Raw genomic sequence first — 15,242 nt, 5'->3', positions numbered from 1 at the left:
GTTCCCCTGCATCGGCAGGCGGACGCGCAACCACTGCGCCACCAGGGAACCCCCACCATTCAGTTTTGACAGGATTCCTTTTCTCCTCACTGGAGGAGGCAGGAATTTCCACTTGATAGTTTGTTCCTACCTTCCTAGACAACCCTACCACATCATTGCCACTTGGTACAGAGAAAGAGCCGTGAGCTAGGCATTGGCTGCTGTTCCCTGTTTGTATAATGAATAGATCAAAGAGATAACAGAGGAAAGCATTAACTTAAACCAGAAGATAGCTGAGCAAGTTACAGACTACATAAGAAAGCATAAACTGCAAGTTAATTACCCATTTTGGAAGTACCATAGTTTATCAGATTATTATAAAATTCCAGAAGAGAACTTGGAAATCAACTAGTCCTGTCATACCTTTTTATAGATAAGGAAATTTAAGATTGAAAGTAAGTTATCTCACCCAAGGTCACAGCAGTATTATTTGGTCTTATTTTGGGGAGCTGTGAAATAAAATAACAAAGAAAAAAAAGGGCTAATCTTCTAAAATAGAATTCAGGAAACTTTCTCAAAGGGCCAGATAGTAAATATTTTGGGTTTGTGGGACATACAGTCTCTGCCATTGTAGCAAAAGCAGCTATAGACAAGTAAATGAATTGGCATGGCTATGTCTCAATAAACCTTTATTCACAAAAAACAGGTGATGACACTAGGATGGCGATAGCAATTTTTAAAAAAGGAAAACGACAAGTGGTGACAAGGATGTGGAGAAATTGGAACTCATACATTGCTGGCAGGAATTAAAATGGAGTATATAAATAAAATAGTGTAAATAAAATAAAATAGTAAAATGGTGTAGCTACTGCAGAAAAAAGTTTGATAGTTCTTCTAAAAGTTAAACATAGAATTACCATATGACCCAGCAATTCTACTCCTAGATATATACTCAAAATAATTGAAAACAGGGACCCAAACCAATACATATACACAGGTTCATAGCAGCACTATTCACAATAGCTAAAAGGTGGAAATAGCCCAAATGTCCATCAGTGGGTAAACAAATCCTTGTATACACATGCAAGAGAATATCATTCAGCCATAAAAAGGAATGAAGTACTGACACATGCCACAGTGGATGAACCTCCAAACCATTATGCTAAATGAAAGAAGCCAGACACAAAGGCTACATATTGTGTGATTTCATTTATAGGAAACCTCCAGAATAAATAAATCTGGAGATTTCACATAAATGATAAATAAATAAGTAGAGACAGAACACAGATTGGTGGTTGCCAAGCGCTGGGGGAGGAGGGGATGGGGAGACATTGCTTAATGTGTACAGGACTTTTTTAAAAAAATTAATTTATTTTTTGACTGTGTTGGGTCTTTGTTGCTGTGTGCTGGCTTTCTCTAGTTGCAGCGAGCAGGGGCTACTATTTGTTGTGGTGCGTGGGCTTCTCATTGTGGTGGCTTCTCTTGTTGCGGAGCACGGTCTCTAGGCGCGAGGGCTTCAGTAGTTGTGGCTCGTGGGCTCTACAGCACAGGCTCAGTAGTTGTGGCACATGGGCTTAGTTGCTGTGCAGCACATGGGATCTTCCCGGACCAGGGCTCGAACCCATGTCCCCTGCATTGGCAGGCGGATTCTTTTTCTTTTTTTTTTTTTTTCCAGAGGGCTTCTTAGAAGTCCACGTGATTTAAATTTATTTATTTATTTATTTATTTATTTATGGCTGTGTTGGGTCTTCGTTTCTGTGCGAGGGTTTTCTCTAGTTGTGGCAAGCAGGGCCACTCTTCATCGCGGTGCGCGGGCCTCTCACTACTGCAGCTTCCCGGACCAGGGCTCGAACCCATGTCCCCTGCATTGGCAGGCGGATTCTTTTTCTTTTTTTTTTTTTTTCCAGAGGGCTTCTTAGAAGTCCACGTGATTTAAATTTATTTATTTATTTATTTATTTATTTATGGCTGTGTTGGGTCTTCGTTTCTGTGCGAGGGTTTTCTCTAGTTGTGGCAAGCAGGGCCACTCTTCATCGCGGTGCGCGGGCCTCTCACTATTGCAGCCTCTCTTGTTGCGAAGCACAAGCTCCAGACGCGCAGGCTCAGTAGTTGTGGCTCACGGGCTCAGTTGCTCCGCGGCATGTGGGATCTTCCCAGACTGGGGCTCGAACCCGTGTCCCCTGCATTGGCAGGTGGATTCTCAACCACTGCACCACCAGGGAAGCCCCTGGCAGACGGATTCTTAACCACTGTGCCACACAGGGAAGCCCCTGGGTACAGAATTTTACTTTGGAAGGATGGAAATGTTTTGGAACTAGGTAGAGGTGGTGGTTGTGCAACATTGTGAATGTACTAAATACCTCTGCATTGTTTTCTTTAAAACAGTTAATTTTCTGTTATTTGAATTTCACCTCAACAAATTATTTTTTAAAAAACCAAAAAACTAAGCAGGCAACCAGGCGCATATGGCCCATGGACAGTAATGTGCCAATTCCTGTTATAACAGAGGGGATAGGATGGTTCAGTGACAGTGAGTTTTTATTGTCAAGAATGTTTGTTGTTGTTGTAATCATTTATCCTATCAAGGAACAGAAATAAAGCAATTTTCTAGGTGTAATATTTTCATGGCTAAGAATATTGAGTGTGAAGATGTCTCCAAACCTAACCAGGTGGGTTTTGGACAAATTTCAGACAAAATTTAAATCCATTGACTCTTTTGGTAAAGACCAAATTCATGTTGAAGGGCTTTTACTATTTTTAGAATCTATTGGACATCTCCCATCCCAATTTTGGGAACTAAAATAAATGTTTGGGGCTTTTTGTCAACTTCCTGTTTCTAGGGAAGAAGAATCTAGAAACATCTCATGTAAAATGTGCCAGATGCTTTTGGAACATCAGAGAATTCCCAGGAAACAAGGGAATTTGTTCATTGTAAAAGCATCTGAAATAAGATACTAGATAATTTTATTTAATAAATATACACGATGACTCTTTCTCAAAGATAATTTAAGAGATTTAATTAATTTGGGGTTCAGTGACCCCCAAACCATGTCTAATTCAAACATGAAAACAAACTGAGAAGTCTGTGAGCTTTGGAAATATGAGAAATTCTCACGTGAAACTGGACAGCTTGGCCTGATAGGGCTCCCTCGTATTTTGAATTCATTTGAACAGTTAGGAAACGTGAGACAAAGAGGCTATTTTCAACGGAGAAGAAGGTAGAAAAGAAATAATGTCTGTGATTTGACTTTTGTGTGCCAGGCCAGCTTTCCCAGGTGATGGAGGTACCATAGCGCAATTCACTGGAGGACAAGCCCCCTTAGGTTCAAAGAATGGCCGTGTTTCAGGTTATGACAGGATCCATTTAGGCTTCAAAAGAGTCACTAACAAGAAGGGCTGTCTGACATTAGAATGGCTCATTCCTGAATGAGGACTGTCTTTCATGGCATCCTGCTTCCTAACTCAGATGCCTAGAGTTCTGGGGTATCCCCCTTTCTCCTTGTAGAAACATCACACAGACCTTATTTACATTTTAGTGTGAATGAGTGTAAGGCAGTGAGTATTTATACTTAGCCAAATTTCACTGTGAAATAACAAGTGCTGTTTCCTGAGTTCTGGTTCTGGGGAGCAGATTGAAACAGTATATCTGGGCAGAAGCCTCCTTGGGGACCCTGGACATTCACTTTATAGGGGCTACCAATTCTGCCCAAGACTAAGGCTGGCACAGGAAGGGTCAACATGGGTTTTTGGACTGTGGATGGGCAACTCTTGGAGTGAAGGGCAGATGCCAGAATACTTAAGGACATTTCTTGATCCTGGAAGATTCATTGAGCTCCAGATTCATTTAGCTTTAGGTTGAAAAAGCTGTTCACAGCCAAGGTCGGAGGAGGGTTATTGGTGATTCTTCTTGTTTTTCTTTGTGCTTTGCTGTATTTTCTGCAATGAGCTGTGTTACTTTAATAATCATTAAAAAAAAATCTAAAAAAAATGGAAAATTAAAAAAACATTTTCTGCCTGTAAGTTATTTTCACTGATCCACAGACTCATCCAAACTTTCATTCAATTTGTCATTGCCAACCTTCTGAAACTGCTTCTTAAAAAAATTGCAACAGGAAAATTCCCAGAATTACTCTGGGTGTAGCTTTTGGTCACACTGATCGATGTTTTCTGTCCACACAGCCAGGGAGAGCTGGTAGGATTAGATGTTCCAATCACACTGGGGTGCGGACAGATCACCAGGCTTGGTTTGATTGAAAGAGACAGTTGGAATAGTTGTTGGAAGGATTCTGTCCCTGTGTGCGGAGACAGTCTTAGAAATAGATTCCCTTTTGTACCCCTCCCCGCGTCCTTATACTAAAATACCACGAATACCATGCTCATTGTTTACAATCTTATCTGACAGAGGAGAAAGGGGAGGGATGAATGAATGAGGACCCCAGGATACTGCATCGTCGTGAATTTCAAGGAGACATGGAGTGGAAGGAAAAGGAGTATTTTTAAAATGTATATACTAAATATGTATAAATGAAATATAAATATATATACATTTAATAGTTTAAAAATACATCCATGTCGATGCAGCATCCTGGGGTCTCCATTCTATTCATCCAGATGTATATATTTGGAGGCAGTCACTGTCTTTCAGGTCACAGGTATGTACCGTGTACAAGTTTTATCTTCAATCCCCACATTTTATACTTTTGTTAGTATAAGCATATACCTCTCAGATCAATATCGGTGTCTGGAAGAAGGGAGGAATATTTTACTAGCAAAGAAAGTTGCTGGGCCTGGCTTTACATTTGAGAGCTACAATAAAGTGTTTAATTACCAAACCAGACCCCACTTCGCCAGCCACTTTCATCTTAGTGCAATAACAGCACGCCAGCCCCTCCTGCCCCTGCTGGTTTAGATTATGTGAGGGCAGTTTATGGGTGTTCCGCATGCCACAGGCAATCAGCTCAGGAGTCATCAGCCAGTCTGAAATTCGGCTGAAAGCTGTATAATGTCAGGATGATTATAATTCTCTCCTTTTAGATATTTACACTTTGTAGTAAGATTATAATATCAATGGTTCAAGTTTCAAATCTTCCATCAAGATGCCGTTTTTTGGGGGGGGTTCGGGGAGAGGGGTTTCCTCTCCTTTCCTGGGCAGTTAGAATCTTTGCCAGTGCATTCTCCACCCCACACCCACTTTTGTCCCTTGCAAGCTGTTTGAGACATGTCACCTGTCTCTGGTGGAATGCATTACGTTTCTATTTCTGAAAATAAAGCATGAAAGTAACACATGTATGATGGAAACAGTTTGAGTTTCTGCAGAGACTGTCCTGTTTGAACTCCACGTATCGCGTCTCTGTTCCAACCTGGGTTTTGCACGTTTGGAGCCTCACATCTTGCAAGGAAAGCACGACTTTGATTAGCTGCCCAGGTCAACCAAGGGGTGGGAGAGATGATCTCTTTGGTAATCAAGAAATTTAAGAGAGTCAGGCCATCTGTTTCAGCCTGGCACCCTCAGGGTGGCTGTATGTTAGCGGAGTCACCACCATCTCAACTGTTAGCTTTGCAAGTTCAGATACTCAGTATCATCAGATCCTCAAGAGCAAATCAGGCTTTGGGAGACTGATCCCCAGTAATCAAACTCGCAAAAGGCTGATGGATAAACCTACCTCATCATGTGCTTGTGGGGATTAAATGAGAGCGTGGACATAAAGCTTACTTACCTCTGGCCTGGCACATATAGTTAAGTGTCCTGTAAATGTTGGCTTTTATTTGACCCGGTGACCTGTCAAATAGTATTTGCAGCACAGGGTAAACACTGACCAGTAGTTACTCTTTGGCTTCCTCTCCCAGTTCTAGAATTCATACAGAGCACCATCCTTCTAACAGGCAGTCAGTCATGATGTGATAAAACAGGAACTTTTAAAAAAAGTTCCTGTCCTCCGGATGCACCAGGCCCAAACTCTAAAGACACCTCCTTCTCTTGATCTGCTGGAGAGGTGCTTTTGTCTCCTGACTGTATTTGGCAGAGCTGCTGGCCTGCGTTTACAGCTCTGAAGTGCACTGCTTCTGCGTGCAGGAGGCTGATCTTACCCATTCTTTGTTGAGTCCCATTAGCTTCCATTGTAATTGACAGTGCCTGTAGGTATTCCTGGAGCTACCTCTCCCATCTGCTGTAGCACAATGCTCATCAACGATCCACTCACCATTTGCACTCAGGGAGGAGTGGAGGTGCTGGTTTGTCATGGGGGTCCACAGAATTTGGTGGGATTCACTGTAGCTAACACTTAACGTAGGTTACGCCCACGGTCTGAAGAAAGGCTCCACCTCCAATTTCTGTTGTGCAATGAATTGCAGCCCTCCCTCCCATCCCTGCCTTTTGAGATAACCAGTCAAGCCCTCGGGAAACAGGGAACAGAGCCCTAGTAGACTGAGATAGGAAGCTGGTTATGGTTCACTAGGAGGATGGAGTGAGAGAATGGTCTGGAGCACAAAACTCTGCCCAGGAAGAGAGGACCTGACCACAGCGTGGGGCTGGGGTGGCGGTCAGGGTGCCAGGTAACCAGGGGCCAGCAGGAAAGCACATCACACTCCCCAGAGGTCTGAGGGGACACTACCTGTTGCAAAGAGGTAGAAGCAGAGTGAGAGCAGGAGTCAGCACTGTCCTCCTTTACTATAACCCCCAGGGTGGATTCTGTTGATGGCCGTGCTGAATAGTGCTACCTGCCTTGGCATGAGAGAGAGATGCAAAGCATTTGGAAGGGCAGGGCAGCTAAGATGAGAAGTTAGTATAGCCTCTACTCCGTCTATTCTTGACTTCCTCCTGGGGGAATCAGAGCTGTGTCTGCAGATGGTTACTCTTCATGGAGTAGTAGAAATGTACCCTCCTTTCCTGAGCCACGTGGCAATCTGTTATCTACCTGTCTGCAGCAGTGCGATAGGTCGGCGATCACTGTTCAACATCAGCTGAAGAGGCATGCAGGAAAGAACACTTTCATTTAGATTCTGACTTAAAAAGGAAAACACAGATCTCAGGTTTGAGCCAGGGAGTTAATGTCTTACTAACAGGAAAGTCTTCTCCCAGCCTCAGTATAATCAGTGTTTCTTTGGAGAAGGGGCGGGCAGGGGTGTAAGAAATCACCGAAAGTTCTCTATTTCTCCTTGTCATTAAATCCTCTGAGGCCAGCGTCCGGCGTTTGCCCTGGGAGCCGGGTCAGATCACCAGCGGGATGCGCGTGCCTCCTGCAGACGTAAAGGGCCTCTCTGTATCTTCCCCCCAGGGTCCCGGCTCTGAGGTCTGAGCCACAGCCAGTGAGCTCTCCCAGTTCCTCCTGCGCTGGCCCGCGGTGTGAGAGTGTATTTCTCCGTGTGGATGTGCGTGTGATTCCCTGCGCTGGATGAGGGCGGCCTCGTCCAGGCAGGGCTCCGAGTGCCTCACACCCTTGTGATGCTCATGTGCCACACTCACACGTCCTTTGAGCACTCTCAGGCAATGTAAAAAGAAGGAGGAAGTCATCAAAGCATAGCCCTGGGCATCTTCACCCATAGGCAAAAATCCCCTGATTTAAGAGGTATTCCAGTTACTACGCTGTCAGCTCAACCTCTGCTGTACTCAGCCCTGCCAAAGGGGGCGCTAGAGGGCGGCGCTGCCCATTTCCTGTACTGCTTATCACCCCAGCAGTCTCCACCTTGGCAGCTACAGTTTCTTCTAGAAGCCTGAAGTTCCAGTTTCCAGGTTTCCCACCCCGGCACTCGCTTCAGAGACACCAGCACCAGCCCGGCCCCTCCTCTGGCTCCAGGTTCTACTAACGCCCACCCCAGGGTGGAAGCTGCTTCCTGCTGTGAGTATATCTGTGCGACCTCGTGTTCCTGCCTGACCTTTTTGCACTTCAAGACCTGCTTAACCAATTCCCATTTTACATGATCGTCAAAACAACTAGTATGATTTCTCACCGACAGAGCGGCTCTTTCAATAATTCAATCCACTAACATTCATGGAGGGCAGTTCTGGGTGAGGCTCTTTGCTGATGCTGTGGTTAAAAGATAAACAAAATGCATCTCTGTCTTTGAGGAAATCATTGCTGAATAATGATAACAATGGTCTGTATAGAACTCTAGTTTTGATGAACAACAAAAAAACCCACAAAGGATTAGAATTAACACATCATTTAAAGAAAGAAAAAAGATCTAATTGAAAAATGGGCCAAGGGTATAAACTGGTAATTCACAAAAGAAATAATAAAAATGGTCAACATTTATATAAACTGGTGCTCAATCTCATTTTTTTTTTTTTTTTTTTACAGTTGGGCATCTTTTAATTTTTTCTCCTTCAACTGTACATTAGATAGTGAATATAATTTTTTAACATCTTTATTGGAATACAATTGCTTTACAATGTTGTGTCAACCTCACTTTAATGGAGGAAATTCAAATTCGTTCAGTATAGTCATACACAGCTGGAGGGAATATGGGTGTGAGTACAGCCACTTAAGAGGTCACTTTTTATAACCCATCACCCCAGAGTTCTACTGTTAATAGCTACCCCAGAGAAAAACTTAAACCATGTGCTGAAGGAAGTAATAAAAATGGTCAACATTTATATAAACTGGTGCTCAATCTCATTTTTTTTTTTTTTTTTTTTACAGTTGGGCATCTTTTAATTTTTTCTCCTTCAACTGTACATTAGATAGTGAATATAATTTTTTAACATCTTTATTGGAATACAATTGCTTTACAATGTTGTGTCAACCTCACTTTAATGGAGGAAATTCAAATTCGTTCAGTATAGTCATACACAGCTGGAGGGAATATGGGTGTGAGTACAGCCACTTAAGAGGTCACTTTTTATAACCCATCACCCCAGAGTTCTACTGTTAATAGCTACCCCAGAGAAAAACTTAAACCATGTGCTGAAGGAAGCAAGTACAAGGATCTTCTTCGTTGTAATGTTATTTATAACAGTGAAAAATTCAAAACAACAGAAATATTCGTAAAAGGAGGAATGGCTAAATAAAAAATTGTGAACCCCTTTTATGGAAGACCATGCTGCAGTTTTCTAAAATGAGGTGGACCTAATCGTACTGACATAAAAAATTGTCTAAGCCGTATTGTTAAGTGAAACAATAGATACATCACTTACGTTAAAACACATACACACGGATATGTTTTCTATGTTCAACTCCTAGAAGAGAAGCCTGAAAGCATATATACTATATTGCTAATAGTGACTATTTTTAGAGAGAGGACTAAGATAGGGGGCATTGGAGAGGGGAACAATCAAAGGGCACAAAAACAAGCCAAAATAAAACCCGCTAATTTGCATATCACTCTTTTACATAAAATGTCACTTACTCCTTACATTGACCTTACAGTGGAAGCATCATTTCCACTACAAATGAGGGAACCACAGCTAAGAGATGCCAAGCAACTTTTGCAAAGTCATGCAACTGGTAGACAGAGAAGTCCCTGGGCCTGATGCCTGATTCCCAGGCTCCAAAAGGAATCAGCCGTTAGATTACTTGGAATCTGACATCTTTGTCACTTCTTTTAATTATTTCTCACTGTTTAAAGTGAAAGACGGGCTTCCCTGGTGGCGCAGTGGTTGAGAGCCCGCCTGCCGATGCAGGGGATACGGGTTCGGGCCCCGGTCCAGGAGGATCCCACATGCCGCGGAGCGGCTGGGCCCGTGGGCCATGGCCGCTGAGCCTGCGTGTCCGGAGCCTGTGCTCCGCAACGGGAGGGGCCACGGCAGTGGGAGGCCCGCGTACCGCAAGAAAAAAAAAAAAAGGGACTAAAGTGAAAGACACTTTGAGGTACCTCAGACAGTCTCCTGTCTGTCAGAGTAAGAGGGAGGGGAAAGGAGACAGTTTGCAAGTGATCAGAAGATATGCTGATGTTTAAGATTCTCTTACCTTTCATTTTCCAGGTGGGGTCTTAGACACCTCAGGGTCAGGCATCAAAGGACCAGAGCATCTGCACCCCAGCTCTCTCACTGCCAGGGTCTCCCACCAGATTGGAAGCTGGGGTGGGGTACAAAACTCTGTCCCTAGGTCTCAGGAGGGGCAGGGAAGAGGGGAGAGTGGGAACAATGACTGAGCTTTGACTAGATGCCAGTCCCATTCCCCCAGTGGCCACGAGCTGCAGAGCCCCCGGTGGGTGTTTAGGGAGGGCCCCTCGGGACCTGGGCCTCACCTTCTGCAAGAACTCTGATTTGAGTCTTACGACAGCTTCAAATGAGGTGAGGCATACAGTTGTACTTAGCAAGTACGTGTGCTGAAACCATTGATTTGTTAAATGTGAACAAAATATATCACATTTTTGGTAACTTTGGGAATTTTCTTCCTCCTACTGTCCCTCTACTTCCCTTTCCTCCCTCCATTTCCATTCTCTCTCTCTCTCTTCTCTCCCTCATCCTCTCCCTCTCTCTCCCTACACTTTCCCTCCCTCCTTCATTCAAGGAGAGGGCCTAGTAGCTGGCCTTTCCTCTAATTTCATACGAAGTTTGATAGAGGTTTCTTAATGTAGCCTCTATTGGCAGTACAGTTGCTATTTCAAACACTAAAAAAAATAGTTATAAGTGTATTTTGGATAACATTTTGCGATAATAATTGAGATTTCTCTTTCTCCAGGCTTTCTTATACCCATTGAGCTTTTCCTACCACTGGGGACACAGGGGTAGGATCCTAAATGCACTACCCTCAGGAGAGTGTTGACAAAGAGTCTTAGCTCAGAATTCTAAAGTAGGTAAAATAAAATAGGTGCACAGCAAGGGGAAAAGTCTTGAAAGCCAAGGCTTCTGTTGTTAAGAGCTGGGTTTTTAAGACAGAGAAGGATTTTAAATTCTGAAAGTTTGGCTTTGACCATCAATAGCCAGTGACCTCAACATCCAGGGGTGTGCCTGAGCGGGCCTGCACCTGTTCCTGAGAGCCGACTGTGGACGTGTCTTCTCAACTCCACGTTCAGTAGCTTGAAATCAACTGTGGTAGCAGTGTGTTCACCATAGAAGTTGGCAAACACTACAAACCAGGGCTTTTTTCCTAGAGAGTCTGTTGTTGAGATTTTTGGGAGGAGGGGCACTAGGAGAAAAGAGCACAGGTGAACTGCCGGGTAGACCCTTCCTGGGCTGAGGTCAGGGTGCAGAAAAATTTCCAGGTAGGGCTGGGGCTAGGAGGCCAAGGTATTGCATCTCACTTCCCACCTGCAACTCTGTGAGAAGGTAGCAGCTACACCGAGTGCTGTCTGTGAAAATGGGCAGAAATGACAGCAGAGCGGGTCTAGGTGTAAAGACGACCTGAGAGAGCTGGTCTCCCTGTCCCCCACCCCCCGTGCCTCCCTCAACTCTGTTGAGGCCAAGGAGTCCAGAGAGACTTCCTGTTGGACAGCAGGATGGGGCAGAGATCAGCTCAGAGTCTCAGAGTGCATGAGCCAGTGGGGTCACGGACCTTCTCTTGGGCTTACTAACTTTTTCCACCAGTTCCTCCTGTGCTATGCTTTTCTCACTGATGAAATCCCATTAAATGGGCAGCCACCCCAAGGACCTCACTTAAGATACATCCTGTAGAGTTTCCCCCTCTCTGAGTGTTGAGTTCATTAAAATGCTGTATTGAGTATCAGAAAATTAGGAAGAAAATGCCCCAGAAGTCTGTCTGCTGTAGGTTTCCTCATAGCTCTGACAGACATGGATTCCTGTGGCCTCCTTTTAAACATAAGCCACCACTATGTTAAAAAAAAGAAAAAAGAGGGGGAAGATTGGCAAAAACCATGGAAAATGGCAGCTGAAATGTTTTGTGCTGATGGATGGAAAAAGGGAAAGGGGAAAACGTGGAGGACAATGAGAATAAAAGAAACAGGGAAATAGAAACAAACAAATGACAACACTACCAAAGAGAGTCACAGAGGAAACATGGAGAAGAAAATGGATTCTGTGAGAAATACTGTATAGAGAATGCTGCACCAGAAAGTAGCAAGATCCATGGACTCACAAAGAAAATAAAGAAGGAAAAACCGAGAGAGACGTCGTGAGTTCCAGTGTGACCAGGACCCCAGGTTCCTTGCTTCCTGGGATTGCAGTAGAGGTGGGGAGCTCTTCCATGGCTCCTTAATTCCTGTCGAGAAACAAGGTGTTTCATGGTTTGCCAAACCTGGCGGGTACTGGCCTGTGAGAGCCGATTGCTAAATTTTCAGGAATTTTGTTAAACACGGTTATTTAAAAAATTAAATTATATAAACCTACAGCTAACTATATTTAAAACATGTAATACTAAAAACTCATCACATTCTGATAATTTTAGTATATTTTACTGTCTGTGTATCTATCAATCTATGTTTATTATGTGGAAATACTATACAGTGGTTGTCACTGCATACACCTCCCCAACTCCACCTTTAAGTGACTTCACATTGGTAGATTGAAATCAGCCACAGTGGGAGTATTTATGCCATGCAAATCAGCAAATGCTACAAATCGAGGCTTAAAAATACTGTCTAATTGATTGGCTAGGTGTAACAACCATGTAACAACATGGTGGAGACAATAATAATGTAGATTAAGCTTGGAAGTGCATTGTGCCTGTGGCTGTTACATTGTGAATAACATAAGAAAACGAGGACATGTTCTTCCAGTGTTCAAAAACCTTCATCTGGGGCTTCCCTGGTGGCGCAGTGGTTGAGAGTCCGCCTGCCGACGCAGGGGACACGGGTTCGTGCCCCGGTCTGGGAAGATCCCACGTGCCGCGGAGCGGCTGGGCCCATGAGCCATGGCCGCTGAACCTGCGCGTCCGGAGCCTGTGCTCCGTAACGGGAGAGGCCACAACAGTGAGAGGCCCGCGTACCGCAAGAAAAACAAAAACAAACAAAAAAACCTTCATCTGATTCATCAAAAAAAATTGCTCACATCATTAATGAATGAATATTTTCGTCATTTCCCTTTTGTCTTATTACATGAAAATATCAACCAACATTCATGGCAGAACTGTATTTGTTCATCAATTGTAACCATTGTTGGCTGCAGACACAAGAGTTTGGCAAGTCAATGAAATTCTTCCGTGAAAATCAATTGCTATGTGGAATTTAAAATAAAGAGTGTTGTATGTTTTATTATTAGTAGTAGAAGTAATAGTAAATTGGGTGACTCACATCCTTTATATCAGTAAAAGTTATAATAAACTTATATACCAATATTTGCGCACAAGTGTTTTTTGTTCTTGTTGGAGAGCCAGTTGTTAAACATTTACCAGCACATCACTGGCTAGTTTAGCCACTAACCATTGCCTCACTTAGCAATGATGACACCCAGAGGCCTTCCTTTAGAAAAAGACCCGGAGGCAGTGAAAAACACGGATATATTCTCCTGCCTTTTTAAAAAATTGTGGCCAAATATACATAACATAAAATTTACCATTTTTTCTTTTTCTATGATATATTTCTCTTGTGGAAATTGGAATATGTAGGTATTTATAATGAGGAATACTATTATTTTCTATTTTTATTTTTTAGTTTAAATTTTTAAATTTTTATTTTTTAAGTTAAATTTTCATTTTTTAAAAAATTGAAGTACATTTGACATACAATGTTATGTTGGTTTTAGGTGTACAACATAATGATTCAACATTTGTATACATTGCAAAATGATCACCACCATAAGGCTAGTTACCATCTGTCACCACACAAAGTAATAATTTTTTCTTCTTTTTCTTTTCGTTAATATTTATTTATTTATTTAGCTGCACCTAGTCTTAGTTATGGCACGCAGGATCTTCCTTGTGGCATGCAGGATCTTTAGTTGCGGCATGAGGGATCTACTTCCTGGACCAGGGATCGAACCCAGGCACCCTGCATTGGAAGCACGGAGTCCTAACCACTGGACCACCAGGGAAGTCCCTTTAACCATCCTTAAGTGTGTGGTTCAGTGGCATTAAGTACATTCACATTATTGCACAACCATCACCAACCATCTCCAGAACATTTCATCATGCCAAACTGAAATTCTCTACCCGTTAAGCAATTGCGTACTCTCCACTTTCCCAGCCCCTGATAACCTCTAGTCTACTTTCTGTTTCTGCAAATTTAACTACTCTCTGTAAATTTTACGAGTGGAATCATTACAATATTTGTTCTTTTGTGTCTGGCTTATTTCACTTAGCATGATGTCTTCAAGATTCATCCATGTTGTAGCATGTATCAGAATTGCCTTCCTTTTTATGGCTTAATAATCTATTGTATGTATATACGGCATTTTAAAAATTGAAGTATAGTTGATTTATAATATTGTGTTAGTTTCAGGTGCACAGCAAGGTGATTCAGTTTTATATATATATATACACACACACACACACACACACACACACACACATATATATGCACACACATATATTTCAGATTATTTTCCATTATAGGTTATTACAAGATATTGAATATAGTTCCCTGTGCTATACAATAAATCCTTGTTGCTCATATATTTTATATGTAGTAGTTTGTGTCTGTTAATCCCATACTCCTAATTTCAACCCCACCCCCCCACTTTCCCCTTTGGTAACCATAAATTTATTTTCTACGTCTGTTTCTGTTTTGCATATAGATTCATTTGTATTATTTTTAGATTCTGCATATAAGTGATATCATTTAATATTTGTTTTTCTCTGTCTGACTTACTTCACTTAAGTATAATATTCTCTAGGTCCATCTATGTTGCTGCAAATGGCAATATTTCATTCTTTTTTATGGCCGAGTAATATTCCATTTTCTATATACACCACATCTTTTTTTTTTACATCTTTATTGGAGTATAATTGCTTTACAGTGTTGTGTTAGTTTCTGCTGTATAACAAAGTGAATCAGCTATATCCATATGTATATCCCCATATCCCCTCCCTCTTACGTCTCCCTCCCACCCTCCCTATTCCACGCCTCTAGGTGGTCACAAAGCACCGAGCTGATCTCCCTGTGCGATGCAGCTGCTTCCCATTAGCTATCTATATTACATTTGGTAATGTATATATGTCAATGCTACTCTTTGTCCCAACTTACCCTTCCCCCTCCCCATGTCCTCAAGTCCATTCTCTACGTCTGCGTCTTTATTCCTGTCCTGCCCCTAGGTTTATTAGAACCATTTTTTTTTTAGATTCCGCATATATGTGTTGGCATACAGTATTTGTTTTTCTCTTTCTGACTTACTTCACTCTGTATGACAGATCTCTAGGTCCATCCACCACACTACAGAGAACTCAATTTCATTTCTTTTTATGGCTGAATAATATTCCATTGTATATATG

At 42.5% G+C, this 15,242-nt stretch overlaps 1 long non-coding RNA gene across 4 annotated transcripts in view; it reads left to right on the top strand.

Moving 5' to 3' along the window:
- The window catches only part of LOC114484402 (uncharacterized), a 79,466-nt gene that overhangs the window by 41,899 nt on the left and 22,325 nt on the right, over positions 1-15,242 (top strand). The window contains exon 3 of one of the 4 annotated variants that reach the window (XR_003677256.2): positions 7,670-8,211. The exons of 2 other annotated variants lie outside the window; for them this stretch is intronic. This is a non-coding gene — a long non-coding RNA (uncharacterized lncRNA). Of the gene's footprint in view, positions 1-7,651; positions 8,212-15,242 lie in introns of those variants that run through there. One more of the 4 variants, XR_003677253.2, reaches the window with a different exon arrangement.

Source organism: Physeter macrocephalus, chromosome 19 (genome assembly GCF_002837175.3).
Source record: "Physeter macrocephalus isolate SW-GA chromosome 19, ASM283717v5, whole genome shotgun sequence".
In the NCBI taxonomy this organism is placed as follows: Eukaryota; Metazoa; Chordata; class Mammalia; order Artiodactyla; family Physeteridae; genus Physeter; species Physeter macrocephalus.
This window is presented reverse-complemented; position numbering and strand designations above follow the sequence as displayed.